The sequence below is a fragment of the Ahaetulla prasina genome, chromosome 2 (genome assembly GCF_028640845.1).
Source record: "Ahaetulla prasina isolate Xishuangbanna chromosome 2, ASM2864084v1, whole genome shotgun sequence".
Lineage (NCBI taxonomy): Eukaryota > Metazoa > Chordata > Lepidosauria > Squamata > Colubridae > Ahaetulla > Ahaetulla prasina.
This window is the reverse complement of record NC_080540.1, coordinates 178,463,515-178,479,642: the sequence shown is the minus strand read 5'-3', so window position 1 is coordinate 178,479,642 and position 16,128 is coordinate 178,463,515. Positions and strand designations below refer to the sequence as shown.

The 16,128-nt window shown below is 39.2% G+C and overlaps 1 protein-coding gene across 7 annotated transcripts in view; it reads left to right on the top strand.

The window, feature by feature from the left end:
- The window catches only part of S1PR2 (sphingosine-1-phosphate receptor 2), a 67,054-nt gene that overhangs the window by 2,669 nt on the left and 48,257 nt on the right, over positions 1 to 16,128 (top strand). For 3 of the 7 annotated variants that reach the window (XM_058173401.1, XM_058173400.1, XM_058173399.1), the window contains exon 1: positions 12,174 to 12,795. The exons of 3 other annotated variants lie outside the window; for them this stretch is intronic. The gene's annotated coding sequence lies outside the window, so the exon portion shown is untranslated. Of the gene's footprint in view, positions 1 to 12,173; positions 12,801 to 16,128 lie in introns of those variants that run through there. One more of the 7 variants, XM_058173402.1, reaches the window with a different exon arrangement.

Genomic DNA, 16,128 nt, shown 5'->3' with positions numbered 1-16,128 from the left:
GGCAACAGTTCCAAAAGATTCTTTCAAATTCAAAAATTCCAGGGTGAGGAGCACTGACTAGCCAGATGCCTCTGGAACAGGGGTCCCCAACCCCCAGTCCATGGACTGGCCCGGGGCCGTGGCATTTCAGCAACCGGGCAGAGCAAACGGCCCATTCCAGGGGATGCAGGCAGCACATGGAACCATGCCCTCCTCCAGTCCACTGAAAAAGCTTTCTCCATGGAACCGATCCCTGGTACCCAAAAGGTTGGGGGCCACTGCTTTGGAAGACTGAGAATGTAGAAATAAAAGCAGAACAGAATCACACCTTATGGTTTAATGATCCAGCAATCCTGTTTTTGACATTAGCAAGAACAGAGGTTTGACCTTTTCAGTGGCAGCCCCATCACAGAAAATTTCCAACAGAAAATTCATTTATTGTTGTCCCCCCTTACCAATGAACTTTCAGGTTTGAGGGAATAGAATAGAATAGAATATTTTTATTTATAGACCGCCCTTCTCCCGAAGGACTCAGGGCGGTGTACAGCCAAGAATAAAATACAGGAAAAACAACAATACAAAACTAAGAACAACCCTTAAAAAAACCTATTTGATATGGCTACTTATAGATAAAATATTACCCTCTAAAATTTACAAAAAAATTAAAACTCATAAAATCAATTTGATAATTGGGGATGAGATTATCAAGGGGATGAGATTATCAAGGTTTTTTTTTTAATAAAGGTAATCCTTGACTTACAACAGTTCATTTAATGATGAAGTTATTCGAAGTTACACCAGCACTGGAAAATGTGACCATTTTTCACACTTATGACCACTGTGTCATCCCCATGATCGCACGATCAAAATTCAGGTGCTTGGGAACGAGTTCATATTTGTGATGGTTCCAGTGTCCTGGGGTCATGTGATCACCTTTTGTGACCTCACAAGCAAAGTCATTGGAGAAGCCAGATTCACTTAGCAACATAGATTTTAGGCTTAATTGTTGTCATAAATTGAGGACTATCTGTAGTATGCATTTTATTTTTAGATAGCATGCTTTGGTAGTTTTATACATAGTATTTTATACTTTCATTTTGTTATAATTACATTTAAATCACTTTGAGATGGCTGCAAAACTCTTTATACATAATGTTTGTCCTATTTCTTTAAAAAGCTGTTCACGTGCATTTTGGCTATCCTACTTCCTCTAGTGCTTTTTATGCATATATGTGTATGTTTAATACTACCTAGGAACAAAAGACAGATATTGCAGAGGTCAAGTCTCTAACTCTTTCCCCTCTGGCCAATTTCTGTTCAAAACAATCCTTTCCTTCCCCCCACCCCACCCCACTTGTCACATCACTGCAAAAGAGACTTGAGAAAAAAGATACTTGCAGCTGGGTGTCATGTGTAACATGAGTTGACGGCCATCACAACATCCTGAAGCTATGAATTCTTTCAGCCAATTGTGTGTTGTATGGAGCAAAATTTCCTTTTGTTTGCCTTGTCACTTTAGCCAGCCAGTTGAACTCTTTGATCTCAAACTTGTGTCATGTTACCAAGAATCATTTTCCTTGTTCCCATTTCTGTCTCTAGTCCCCAATTCTGTGACATTTGTCCACAGCCTAAGCTTTACTCATGTTCATTCAAATAGAGATGGGTCATCTTCCAGGTTTGTTCCATCTCCCTGTCTCTAATTAAATAGAACCATCAGTGGCTGCTAATCTTGATAATGGCATACCATTCTTAAATCAGCAAAGAAAGAGGCTTTTGCTCTCTCTAAGTTTGTAGATTTTCAGGATGCATTTAGTTGCCCAGTGTGGCTGGACTTGCGATTGAAAGAGTACATGACTGAAGACTGTTCTTAGCAGCATGAAAAACCTTTGCTTTGTATAATTCTTTGCCAGTGCACTTTTAAATATTGTAGGAAGAAAATATTTACTGCAAGTTCAAGTCCCACCAGGCCCAAGGTTGACTCAGCCTTCCATCCTTTATAAGGTAGGTAAAATGAGGACCCAGATTGTTGGGGGCAATAAAAGTTGACTTTGTATATAATATACAAATGGATGAAGACTATTGTTCACAGTGTAAGCCGCCCTGAGTCTTTGGAGAAGGGCGAGATATAAATTCAAATTAAAAAAAAATTCAGCCATGTTGGAGTGGTCTTTCAGGAATATCCCAAACCACTATTTTTGTTAAATAACATAAAACTCAGCAAGCATGTGATAGTTTTGCAGGAATCTCAGCATTTGGGAGGGAGCTGGTTAACTGCAATTTGGTCAAGGATTTGTCATCCTTTGCTTTAGAAAGGCCAGGTGATTCTGCATTCTTGGAAAAGTCTGTTTAATCTAGATGAGTTGTTGTTTAATCTAGATGAGTTGTTGTTTCTTCATCTCTATGAAGAAAGCATCTAGAGAGATAATAACAATTTGCATCGGCTCCCATCTAGACCTAGACTGTTTGCTTCAGAAGTCTTCTTGAGCTGCCTTCCAAGTCATGTGTCCCCCTTTCCCATCCCAAGCTGCTCTTCACTTGCTGTCTTGCCAGCTAGGGATCCCCTTCTCCATTTGCTAATGTGCAAATTAATTAGGGGTTCTTTGAAAAGTACCTATGAATCATCCTTCCCCCAATTCTGTCTTTCATAAACTCCCACTCTAGGAGATCAGTTCCCTGCTCTTTGAGTAATTCGCTTTCCCAAAGTCTCTTGCCAAATCTCAAGCCAGCAACAAAAACCATATGTTGTAATCTGTGGCCAGCACAACTGCAGTTCCTTGGACTTCTGGCCTCGAATGTCCTAGAGTTGTCAGGGAGCTCTGGTTTTGATTAAGTCAGGCAGGCAGCAGTTGTTATCCTGCCCTATGCTGCACATGTCCCCAAGATGAGTAAATTAAGAGCTGGATGGCAATATTTAGCCTTGAAAAAGCAGACCAGGAAGATATAGCTATTCTCCACCCACTCATACTATTTAAGAATTGAAGAAATTCTCTTCAGCTAGGATGACTTAATCCATTATAAGCCATCTCTCTGCCCCACCCTGTAACTCCTACAGATAGTGTTAAGTTCCATAGAACAGGAAGTGCTTCATGGTAGTTGGCTTCTGAACAAAGATCCCTTCTTGGCTCCTTGTGCCAAAGAACAGAGGTCAACAAAGGTGGGTGGACAAGAAGGGTCCATGTTCTCTGTAAAATATCCAGATAGCAGAAAGCAGAAGTGGGTTAATGCAGAAACCAATACCCATCAGGTCTTTGGCATTTGCCTTTGGTGTTCCAGATAGGAAGCAGATGCTGGTCCTTAAATGGAATAAATAGGCCATAGCTTTAACTTCAAGTAGAAGCATGCTTCCTGATTTGTGATTGGAATAGCAGCTAATGGCATATACAGTATACCTCTTCTTGGAGACTATATACTATATACCTCTTCTTGGAGATAAAATATATCTTAATATTATCATGCGTCAAGGTCAAAACCTGTCTTCTTCTTTGTTTATTTTCAAGCTGCACCTTACACTGTCCAGGCTGGAGAAGACTACCAGCTACCAATTGATGGCAGCTCCTTTCTGCCCTTATTTAGTGATGGAGTGTGTATATGCTGCTCTTACTCATGTGAGGGTGCAGGTTGGAACATCTTAGGAAAGGTGGAAAGCAGCTAGGTATATTCCACTCAGGCAAGATGCCACTTTTGATTTGGAAGTGAAGAGGAACAAGGTTCGGAGGATGTGTCTTGGATACAATTAAAGGAAAATTGTGGGGAAATGTTCTGGGTTTTTATAGATAACTCATTGCGTGAAGACTGCAGCACTCTTGTCAGTACAGATCAGTGAACCTCTTTCCTTATTTTTACAGGCATACCAAGTAGATGAGTTCATTTAGCAGTTTATAATAGTAATGTGCAGTTTCAGATCTGAAGGGAGAAAGATGTTTCAGAATATAAATGTAAGCACATGTGGCAATTTTTGGCAATTCCTTGAACGAAACATAGTTTTTCTTTGCAGCTGTGTGGGATATTCTGAGAGACCTTTTCCCTTTTGGTTTGAACTGATGCACTGCAGAAGTTAGATATTCTTTCTCCCTCCCTCCCTTTACTCCTCTCTCTCTCTCTCTCTCCCTTCCTCCCTGTCTCCATCTCTCTCTTTCTCTCGTATGCAGACATCAGAAGTTTGATGACCAGAGAGGATTCATCTTGTACTTTCATACAAATCCTACTCCAGCTCTCTGCATGACTGCCTGAACCAATATTTTGCACCTGTTTCTGGTTTGTAGAGATCTGATATCTCTGGTTCAAATGTAACAACAATTGTAAAATACAACAAAATTGGATTAGTATAAACTCTTTATAGCAGTGGTTTTCTAAGTTATTATTTTCTAGGAAATCTCTTCAGGGGAAATGAGCATATTAAATGGATCTTCTTTAGCTGTGCATTGCAAATTAAGAATAGTAAGAAATACTGTATTGTTTGACACAGTGGTACAATTTTTCAATATAGTAAGAAAACACTAGACGTCTTAGTAACATAGTTTGATAAACTATGATTAGAAGATCAGCAAAGATGGGCACAGTTAAGTGAGGAACTGTCATCTGTTGGGGAAAAAATGAGACATTTCCAGAGGGCAATAGTGAGTATTCATTTAAGTTCAAAAGGTTTAAAAAGAATAAAGGAAAGCTGCAACAAAAGTAAGAAAAGGAATAAACTAGAATTTTGGGGAACTATGTCAAGGAGAACATAGAAGACGAATGAGTTATCTAAAAACTTAGGAAAGTAGATTTATGGTTAAAGATTAATTCTATGGTTAAATAGTAAACTTTCAACTGGGACGGAGCAAGTAAAAAGGAGCAAGTCTCTCTTTCTTTGAGCTTATCAAGAGAATGTTGAATAAGGAATGCTAGATAGCAGATACCACATTTTGGAGTAGAGGTATCTATCCAAAGCAATGTACCTAAAGAGCCCTTACATTATCCAAAGGTGGCATTTTGTTACAAAATGTAAGAACAATGGACAATAACTCCTGTGGAGAAGTTGAAGATCTCCTTTATTCCTTAGATAAGTTAAAGAGATCTCTGGCTCCAGTTGTGGATTCTTTTCAGGAAAAAGGGTAGGAAGGTTCCTGTTGGTGGGTTGCATCTGGCCCATCACATTATTTCCTCCATTCTCCTGTGTGATTTTCACACACATTTCCCAGCTGGACCTTCATAACTTGCTCTCACTAAGGAACAGAGGAATAGAAGAGCAGGACTGGGATGTGGGGGGGGGAATAAGGGCCACTAGGAGGAGAGAGACCACAACTGTCCTGAAGAAGGAGAGGGGGAATGAAAAAAAGAAAGGTGCAAAAATTGATCTGCTGCCTTACAATGAGTGTCAGAAGTGAGTGGGGTGGAGAGGGGGAAGCCACAGAAAGTAAAGGATGAAATGAATTCTCCTGGGATCTGCTTTCCATAAAGGTGCAGTAGATGCAAGTGGAAATGTGGAGAAAAGAGCCTTAAGAAGGGAGAATAGCCAGGTTAGTTTTTGTTGAGCTTTAGAGGGGATGGGCAGCCAAGGAAGAAGAATTCAGGAAAGACAAATGTGTCCCTTGCATTTTGTCCCATGCAACAGAAAGGCAAAGAAGACTTAAACAAAACCTTGTTTATGCATGTTTTTTTTCCTACAGCTTACTTTACTGTAAAAAACAATCATTCTACCGAACATCGATCAAAAATGCAGTGTTTGCTTTCTTACCTGTAATACAGGTCATATAAAAACCACCCTTGATTTGTCTCTGAACTAACCACATGATGAGATGGAAGAAGAGTGTTGAGTACTTTATTGTACAATTGCCCTGTTTTTTCAGAGAACTTTAATAAGGACCCAGATGATGTCATGTGCCCTTTAGAATCCTTTTATGTCTTCCCACCATTTCTCTCTCTCTCTTTTTCCTTATCAGTAAAATATGTTAAGAAAGTAGGGATGGAATTTCTGCTTTCTGTTTGGAAATACCCACGCAGTGATACAGAGACATTGTAAATGCTGTGTGTTCAGATTTGGCTCCAATCCTGGATTGATTTCACCTACCCTTTTCAACATAACCTACACTGCATGATAGCAGAAGACTGGCCCCCAGTCTTATTTCAATTAATAAATATTTGGAAGTAAGTAATTGATCAGATGGTAAACAGCTTCTGGATCACTTAGAAAAATTATCTGAATTCTGAATTGACTTCTTTTTTTTTAGTAATGGTGTAAGGAAATGACATAATGTCCTTTGTAAAACTGTGCTACATCCCTTGTGTCCTAAATAGAAACTTCACTGGATATTGATATATTGATAAGGACAGTTCTGATATCTTTTTTCTAGTTGGAAGATCCACCTTGGTGATGTTTTGAGTAGACAAGCCTTTTGATCTTATTAGACTTGATAGCAGATTTTGATATCATCCATCAGTCTTTCTGGACTAACTGTGAGGTTCAGGAGTAGGAGTGCTGTTAGTGGTTTCCTCCTTCCTAACTAGTTTCTTTCAATTCATTGGGAAAGAAGAAATCAACCCAAGTTACTCCAATTTAAATTTCCTCAGAATATCTGCATGAAGCTGCTGATTAAGGTAATTCATAGGCCAGGGAATCATCAATAGGTTAATGATATCCAGCTCTACATATCAGCCCTTTATCCAGACATTTGTTGCATTGGAGGTCCTGTCCTAATTTCTGGAGATCTTTAGGGTCTGGATGGGAAGTAACAGGTTGAACCCTAGTAAGAGAATTCAAGGCTTTCTAGCAGGATCATGCTCCCCCTTCAAAACTCGTATGAAGGAATACAGAGATAACCTTGATAAAGGAATGCAGGAATAATTAAAGGGAACTGACAGGCAGCTCAGTCCTGTGAAAGGAGAAGTCATAAGAAAAACTCAAAACAACCCCACCTTGAATCTATTTGGTAAAAGAGATATCAGGTTCTATTATTATTCCATAATAGTATAGTAGTATTCCTGGAATCCTTGTTTTGTTTATTTCTGAACTGATATATCTGGAAAGACTGACAACAGATTTGCAATCTGGTAATCCTCCTGGACTTCTGCTGGAACAGCAGATGGAAACATGGCCATGAGCGTCTTTGCAGAATTACATTTAATGTACCGTGTTTCCCCGAAAATAAGACCCTGTCTTATATTTTTTTGAACCCTGAAATAAGCGCTTGGCCTTATTGCCATGCACTCAAAAGCCCGATTGGGTTTATTATCAGGGGATGTCTTGTTTTGGGGGAAACAGGGTATCAGTGTGCCATTTCCTGAATCAGGATGCATAGCTTATAGCTGATCATGCCCTCATCACTTCACAGTTGGTCTATTGCAGTTCATACCAGATGGGGTGTCATTGAGACCATCTAGATGCTAAACCTAGTCTGCCATGCAGCTGCCAGGATAATTAGAAGCTGCACTGTCTCAGCACAAGAACTATTTTACAGGAAAGAAACAGTAAAGAAAAAAAGTTAATTTCTGGGATTTATTGCAAAAGAAACATGGAGAATATGAGATTAAATCAAAAGAGCAGTTAGCTGTAGACCCATTTAGTTTTCAATAGTTTTTGTATGCACTAAAGTTTAGAAGGATTTAGGACAGATAATAAAGCATCTGGAACTGAGCAGCAGAAGGCAGAATTTGAGCTACATACAAATGATGAACATGAAATTGTTAAAATGTATAAGCTTTTATTGAAATTTGAAATAGAAGAACAAGTGAAAGATTGTATGATAAAATGGGTTAAGAACGTTGCATGATTATATTGATGGAACAATGGCAAAATAAGTGGTTAAAAGGACTGAAATTTAATTTATATTATAACCTAAAAAAGAATTTTTATAAATGCTATACTGTTGGTATATGACTCAAGAAAAATTGTCTAGAATGTGCAAAGGTGCTTCAAATTTATATTGCAAATGTGGATAACACAAACGGTGATTTTTATTATGACTGGTAGATTTGTAAAAAAGCCAGAAATTGGGAGGGAGGGAGGGAGGGAGGGAAGGAAGGAAGGAAGGAAGGAAGGAAGGAAGGATTGATTGATTTCCTATTTCAATAGCCAGATCACATCAATCTCAGAGTTAATTCCAGCTGCTGTGTGATGTCTGGCTTCTCACCAACTCCTTCAGTTGCTCTTAGGCCTAGTCTAGGAGGCTTTAACACAAACTGGACCTCATTTGCAAATAGTACTTTGCAATTAATCTAATTAATGTACCAGAAGGCCAAGAAAATATTTTTTTGACCTTTTCAGGTGGGATTTTTTTTTTGAAGCAACATTTTTTGGAAGAAGAACTTAAAATCTCTTCTTCTTTTTTAACCATTTGTTTTTAGAGACATTCAAGAAACCAGAAATGCAGGAGATTTGTCATATAAGGAAAATTACTGAGTTTCAGCTGACTGTCGCTGTTGTGACATTACATCTCTCCACCCCATCTAAGCTTTTACAGATATATGAGGCTTGTGTGATTAGGGTGCAGAGACTCAGTCCCCTGTGGTGACTTTCATCTCATGTCAGATTAGTAATGTGAGGTGATAAAAGTGGGACGAAAGGCCTCATAATTCTTGTGAAGGCTGCTGTATTGCCTGTCATGTCACCACTTGATATTTCCAGATTAATGATGACATAGTGCATCCAGGCCCTGGGATACAGCATTCCCCTCTCTAAAGCCAAATAAATACAAAATATAAAGTAGTGAGGGGAATTGACTGGGGGAAGGGTTGATCATGCTAGAGGATTTTGAGGTGGTTTCCTACTTTGCATTCTCTGTTTGCAGAGAAATGGCTCTAGGAGCACAATTTCCTGGAGAAGTAGTGACACTCTTCTGTGACAACCTTACAGTATATCAGTGGCACTAATATAGCAATGAAAATGGAAGAGAACTATTTTTAAACTGACTGGCGAAAATATAGGTTTCACAATTGTTAAGTGGGCTAATTTTAAACAAGATTTTTGATCTGAAGTGAAAAATACTAATTGGAGCATTTTCTAAGAGTGCAAATCTCTCACATTATTACAATGCCCTACCAATGACTGCCAGGGATTGAGGGATGGATTGTGTTAGTTGCCATGGTGGTCTCTCCTTCCTCTTATAAACTCATGTCTGAGTTGATGTCTTCATGATATAAAAGCACTCAAGGATGAAACCAGGTTCCAGTAAAATTCTCTAAAAACAAGAATAAAACATTGAGAAATGTATTCCGAAAGCAAATGTTTACTTTAAATCAAGAAAAGAATTAATTCTTGAAAAGTTTCTGCTAGCATCGATTATATCACCACCAGCACCTTCTCTTTCAAATTCCAGAAGCCAATATTGTTTAATTGTTCTGAATTTGTTATACTAATTGATAGGCAAAGAGAGGGAGGAAGAGAAGGAAAGAGGGAAATAACATGCTTGCTGAGTTTTATGCACATGAGGCCACCTGGTATAGAATGTTTGGCCTTTTTTCCCAACTATTTGCTGGGGTGTATAACTAATAGAAATGGCAAAATCGGAGTTGTGGTAGAACAATCTCCTTTTATAATATCATGTTTGTTTTTAAGTAGAAAGACATTTTCCATTATGATGTTTATGGAAGTTTGGAAGCCTAGCCCTAGCCCATGAAGAATTCATCTCCATCTCCCTTCTTCCAACATATACCCTTCTCAGTTGCCTTTAAAAATGCTCTAAGAGTCCATATAAAGGGCCTGAAGAAGATGGTTCAGAACAGCCTTTATATTGACAGCAGACCCACTGCTGTCTAGATCAATAACTGCTGAATCAAGCAGGGGATTTGTAATTTTCATCCAACAAAACAGTAAGCTAGCAGCTTCCAAATGTGTGAAATCTAAACATTAAGGCATAGGGTTTATATTTGGCTGCAGTCAAATCCCTTAAATAAATAATATTTCGTTACTGAAAGCTTAATGCATTTGGAATTTAGTTTTCCGATCTTGAGATTTAGCTGGATCCAAAATATGGAATGGAGTGAAACATATTCTTGAATTTTCCCAAAATGGATTTATCCAAACTTTGTAGCATTGACTTGCTGTTTGCGGAGAGCTCATTACAAGATTTTGAAGAAGCATTTTGTTAAGGAATCTTTTTCTTATCTGTGTTTTTTTGTGGGGTAAGCAGGCTGTTCAGCATATTCCAGTATTGCAGGAATTCTTAAGGTGCTCTGTGTTTTCTTAAGAACTTGGGATTTTCATAATCAAAACCAAATCCATTCAACAATATGTTGCACCTTTTCTCTCTGTCTCTGGCATGCCCTCCATATCTCTCTCTGGTATTGCTAAGATGTTGCCTACATGGTTTCAGCTTGGGTTCATCTTTCCATTGGGCCAACTGTCATATGATGGGATAATACACTATCTTTGGAATAGAAGAAAAGTTTTTGCATTCTTTCCATTAAACAAACCTACCAAAGATCATCTCAAGGCTCTATGGTTTGTTACAGTTGGAGGTAGTATATATATCCTGTATTCCAGGAGGACACATGCATTGGATCCTGGATTGGGAAAGTCTCTTGTAATATTTGCCTGTGTCCTTCTTCTTTCCAGTCTACCTTATTTCCATTGAAAGTCATCTTTCCTGAGCCTGCAGAAGTACCATTAGCTATGGAAGACATAGCCAGTATCTGGACAGTCCCACTCTAGTACATATAAACCAATACACAATCCAGGTGAATTAATGTTGTGCATTACAATTGATGAAGATGTATTACCTTTGGGCTGTTGTAGTGTAACATTTTTCAAAGAGCCCCTTGACTGCAAAGGCAAGGTAAATAAGTGAAGATTATGGGATGAGAGTCTTACTAGTGAACACTTCTCTTCATGCAAGAGAAAATGTGGAGCTATTACAGTAGTAGGGAAGGATAAGATTACCACCCTCCATGTCACATAGATCAGCCTGATAATTCAGGGTGCTATAGCTCACTAAATACTTCTAGGATGATTGCTCTGCAGGTTTAATATGTACATTTTTGGATTTCAGTCTTGCAAATTTTAGTATCTCAATGTGAGTCCCATCTCCTTCATGTTAAATGGCGACGTGCAGAAAGCTAGTCTTATTGGGGAATCTATCAGGAGCTAAGAATTCCTTCTCAAATCCTGTTTTGATGGCATCATGAGCTTGGATCTGCGTGCCTCTTTGATTTTTAATAAGTCTTCTTTTCCTAGTTAAACCAATACACACACACACACACGTGTGTGTGTGTGTGTGTGTGTGTGTGTGTGTGTATTTATATTAATTATTATTATTATACTGGGAAATTGTTTGTTATATGTACTCCCTACAAAATGTCATGTTTGAATGCTCTTATGTCCAGTTGATAATAATATCCTCATAATATATATCCTGTGTGGCATTTTCTCTTACATTGACCACCAGGAGACAGTAGGTAGTCAGTTTCATTCTTACTAGAAATCATTAGAAGTAGAGACCAATCTTATTCTATGGGGTTTAAAATGTCTACCATGAACTGTACTTGTGAACCTTGGATTATTGGATTAACCTTTTAAATTATTATATAAAATGCATTAGCTTTAGGAACTATCTAGATTTTGGTGAAGGACAATCACTTGGAATCATGTTTTTACACAATGGAAACTGGGGGTGAGAGATGTTAACGGCTTAAAAGCTTCTGTATACTTTTATGACTGAGCTTTGATGGGGAACATGTGACTTCAAAACCAACAGGAATCCTCATTCCAATGTCCTGCAGGTTTTGTTGTCAACTGGCTCTTCAGATGCTGTAGGTCCACTAGTTTTTTAGACTGTCTCACTAGGATTCACTTCCTCTTCTGCTATGGACCTGTGAATAAAAAGTCAAGAAGAGAAAAAAAGTGTATCTATATATCTCTGTATTTTTAGATGACAAAAGATTCCAATCCTGCTCAGTAAGATTTCTACTGGTGGTATGATAAGAGGCTTCAGCTCTTTGCGGCTCCCATGATGTGAGAACTATGGTTGCATTAAACTAATTTATTCTATTTGTACAATCCTTTTCTTGTATAAGATGATGCACATCTCAAGTTGTGTTAAGTTATAGTGTATGAAGGCTGGCATTTATTTTCAGCCAAGCTATCTGCAGCATACAAGCATGCAGAGAGGGTTACTGCATTCCTTTACAACACCAGTCTACCACTTCTGCTCTTCTTGTAATTGTCCCTTGTGCTTAAATATGCAAAGTCATATGAAGTTTCCTGTTGGTCTTGCCCTCTGGTGTACAGGTTTGTATACGCAATTAACCGCTGGCTGCTTGTACCGTTGGAGCAAAGACAGCCTTCTCTGCTGTGGCACTCAGACTTCACTCATCTTTTAGTTGGGCCGTGTGCTTGCTTGTTTGCTAGATTGGTGTATTCAACTTACTTCTCTTGTTCTCAAATTATGATCCACATCTACTTTGGCTTGGTGCTCAGGTATTTTTGAAAACCCTTGCCTACTTTTTCTCTCTTAGACATCCTTTCGGCTTTGTTGAGTCTAACATTTTTCCAAACATCTTAACTTTGCTGGCTTTTTCTGACAGAATGTGGCAAGATTGCTTTCTCTGGCTTGAAATGCTCTTTTCCTAGTTTTTTTAGTAGTTGATTCTCCACTCCAAAACAAGTCTTCCTTCTTGCTGCTGCTGCTGCTGGTGACTCAACAGCCTGAAGCCATAGGCTGGGACGTGCCTGAATATGATTTTTGGGCTGGCTATGCTGGTACATCTTGGCATTCTGGGTTAGTGCAGTTATTTTACCCGGTCACGTTGCTTGTGACCAGCTGGTTTCTTCGCTGAGTAAGCCACTTTCCGGGCAGGACAAAACCAAGGATGGGAGACCTGTCTGAAGAGCTCACTATCAAAGTAAGGTCGGAAACATTTGAAGATTTGAAGGGGAGAGGGAGGGGTGTCTTTGCTCCTAGAACTGCCTCAGTCCTATGAGCCAAAGTTGTAAAACTCCTACTTTTAGATGGATCAGAAAGCACTGATTCTCTTCCTCCATACAGTTGTCCGTAATTTTTTTAAGTGTTTGTAAATAAGTTGCAAGTAGCCATTTGTGTGATAAGTGGTCGCTTTGAAGATCATGACCACCACTCCTTGCAGGTGCAACTCTCAGTAAGGTGAGGATTATGTACAGTCCGCACCATAATTGGTTTTCCTTATATAAGCACAAGCAGTGTCAACAAGTGACTAGTACCCATAGCCTGTTGGTATGTAGGGGAAAGTGTCTTATGTAGTTCAGCTGACTGAAGCCTGTAGAAGAAGTGTGGTGCATTAGTTGATTTGATATTGCATGCATAGGAATAGGTGACTTGCATATGATTGACCCCCTTACCCAGATAGTTCAGAGGAATGTTTTCAACATAGCTTTACCAGAGAAGAGAGGCTACTTCTTTTGCTATTGTACAGCCAACCCCATGTTGCTCTCCCATGTCCTTGGGTTTGGTGTTCTTTCTACTTGAGATCCACCAGGATGCCAGGGGCTGAACAGAGGTGCCTTCTGCTGGTGATGAATGCTGTGCCCTGTGTGTGTGTCTTTAAATAAAATTAGTCAGCCTCCATAATTTCAAACAATGGAGTGTACATATGTCCCTCTTCAAAACTATTAGGATGTTTGGCAACTCTGAAGCTGCCTAATTTTATTTTTTTAGAATCATAGTTGGAAGGGGCAGTGTACTCCCTCACTCAGTTCTGGAATCCAAATTAAAATATTCCAGACAGTGTAGACTCTACTTTCATATATCTGGTGAAGAGGAATCCATTACTTCTCAGTACCTTCAGTCTCTTTCTATAGTTCTCTGATCAATTTAGTTAATCTTCTTTGAACTTATTCTAATGTCTGTGAACACTTCTTAATGCATGATACCCAAGATTAGCAACAGTAATTGTCTGGCCAAAGGACAATAGAGTGGAATAATTGTTCCTCATGATTTGGAAATGATACTTCTTTTAAGGCATCCTAAAGTAGCATCCTCTGTCATTGTAGCCAGATCACATTGCTAGGTCCTACATAGTTTGTAGTCACTTACTTATCTTTTTTGCAAACAGTATTAACCTTTTGGTCACATAGTTTCCCAAGTGAAGAATTTCACACTTCCTCCTGTTAAATTTCATTCAGTTACTTTCATTCCATTTAACCAGACTACCAGAATATTATTAGTATTATGTGTGAATAATCTAGTTGTCTCAAAGGTGCTTTTTCAAAAGGAAACTGGACTATGTGTTTTTTTTTTCCCTTGAGGAAAAAGAAGACATTTCACTTCTCAGCCGAGAAGCTTCTTTTTCTTCACTTCATGTCTTCTTTTTCCTCAAGGGAAAAAAAACCCATAGTCCAGTTGCCTTTTGAATAAGCCCCTTTGAGACAATCATGATCTGAATGACTGAGAACTGCCTTTTGCAATTGATTGAAAGTAATTTTGTCAATGCTAGTTGGTGTTCATGTGGTGTTCTAGATGATATGGGATTACACCCAAGGTGCCTATTACTCTTATACAAGTTTGTTTACTTTAATGTTTAGCAAATCATGCTACAGTTAATCTCCTTTATTTTGATAGCTTTACTTTCAGTTTTCGGCTGTGTTCCCAATAATTGCTTCCTTTATTGCATTTTTTTCATAGAACTATTTTGTTACTTATGTCCTCTCTAAATTACAGACCTGAAGCTTGCACAGAATACTCTGAACATGAAAAAATTGGGCTTTGGTTGTGCTTATGGAATGCCAAATGTATCCAAACTGATGGGTACTATCATATATATACTATACTATAGTATTTGTTTTCTGAGGTTTTCGCGGGTGTTTGTATGTAGGTCTTTGGTTATTCGGGTTTTCTCCCGCGTAAAATTGGAAGTGTCTTGGCGACGTTTCAACGAAGTCTCATTCGTCATCTTCAGGCTTCAGCTTCATGCTTCTGGGAGCAATGTGTGATTGCAGCTGTTTCTTCCTTTTTAACTGCTGGTGGGGGTTTGAACTGATTGGGTGGGAGCTTGGCTGTGCTCTGATTGGATGGGTTTTTTTTGTGCTCTGATTGGCTGGGGGTGTGTCCTGTTTGGGTGGGGGCTTAGTTGTGCTCAGATTAGTCTGAGTTGCAGGGGGATTTGAGCTGGTGAGCTGCATTGCTGTTGTTTGGCTTCGTGTTTGTGGTCGTGCTACATCTTCATAGTGGGTGTCTGTCTGCTGTATATATGGATTGGAGGGGTTTGAAATGGCTAATGTTGCAACTGCGGTCTGGCTTCTGGTCCTTGGTCGTGCTTCCTGATCAGTGTGGGTTTGGGTCTGCTTTCTGGGTGGATGTGCAGTGGTGACATCCTGTGTGGACCTCGTGAGTGTGGGTCTGGTGTCATTCCTCGTGTTAGGGACTCGTTTGTCAATAAGGGTGGGTTTCCAAATGGCTGGTAGGCGGGAGGTATCATCTCGTTTGTTCATGCTGTGTGGGCGTTTTTCTATCTCGATGGCTTCTCTGATTATTCTGTTGTTAAAGTGTTCAGTTTTGGCGATAGTTCTGGTCTTTTTAAAGTCAATATCGTGTCCTGTGGCTTTAAGGTGTTGGACCAGGGAAGAAGTTGGTTCCTCTTTTTTGACTGAGTTCTTGTGTTCTTCAATGCGTGCACTTATTCTTCTGTTGGTTTGTCTGATGTATGTGGTGGGGCAGGCGGTGCATGGGATTTCATATACTCCTTGATTTTCTAACTCAATTTTGTCTTTGGGGTTTCTTAGGATGGTGGATATTTTTTGGTTTGTGCAGAATGCTGTCTTGATGTTATGTTTGTGGAGGATCTTGCTGATTCTGTCTGTGGTGCCTTTTACATATGGGAGGAGGGCTGTGCCGTTTTCTTGTTCTCTGTCTTGGATTTTAGTGGGGGGTTCTTTTTGGATACTATACTATAGTAGTCCGTACTACTATCTGGGAATGCTACACTTTGCATGGGTTTAACCAAGATGGGTAACTTAGCTGACACTTACAAAAGTATTGTAAAAGCCTTGGTTGGCCAAAGCGATGTTGGGTGGCAAATATAAATATGGGCTGATCCATCCATAGATTGTGACCTGGAATGTAGGAGGAGTAAAGGGGAAAGAGCACAAACCAACAAATGAAAGAAGAGAAAGAAAAATATTGTGTCTCTGTGAAATTAAGAGAATGGGCAGGAGAAATCTTCTTAACTGTTCGTGTATTTTTCTGAACTCAGTGGCTAATGCAC